The 241-nt window shown below is 66.0% G+C and overlaps 1 protein-coding gene across 1 annotated transcript in view; it reads left to right on the top strand.

The window, feature by feature from the left end:
- Positions 1-241, top strand: part of CARD11 (caspase recruitment domain family, member 11) — a 62,591-nt gene that overhangs the window by 47,474 nt on the left and 14,876 nt on the right. The window lies entirely within an intron of this gene.

Below are 241 nucleotides of genomic sequence, written 5' to 3' on the forward strand. Positions count from 1 at the left end.
CTGGGCGGCAGGGCAGGGGCACAGCTGAGCAGCACTTCTCCCGCCAGCCGCAGATGGCGTGTCACACTCAAGTCTGAGATTTTCGGGTCCTGAAGGGCCGAGAGCACAGGTCGCGGGCGGGGCTGGACCCATTTCTCCGGTCCCGCCAGGGCCTGGCTTGGGCCTCGATACTCCGTGGCAAGGAGCACGCGTGAACAACCTGGACCTGGGAGAAGGCTGACACCTTGATGCCACCCCCCCA

Source organism: Myotis brandtii, unplaced genomic scaffold, assembly GCF_000412655.1.
Source record: "Myotis brandtii unplaced genomic scaffold, ASM41265v1 scaffold786, whole genome shotgun sequence".
Lineage (NCBI taxonomy): Eukaryota > Metazoa > Chordata > Mammalia > Chiroptera > Vespertilionidae > Myotis > Myotis brandtii.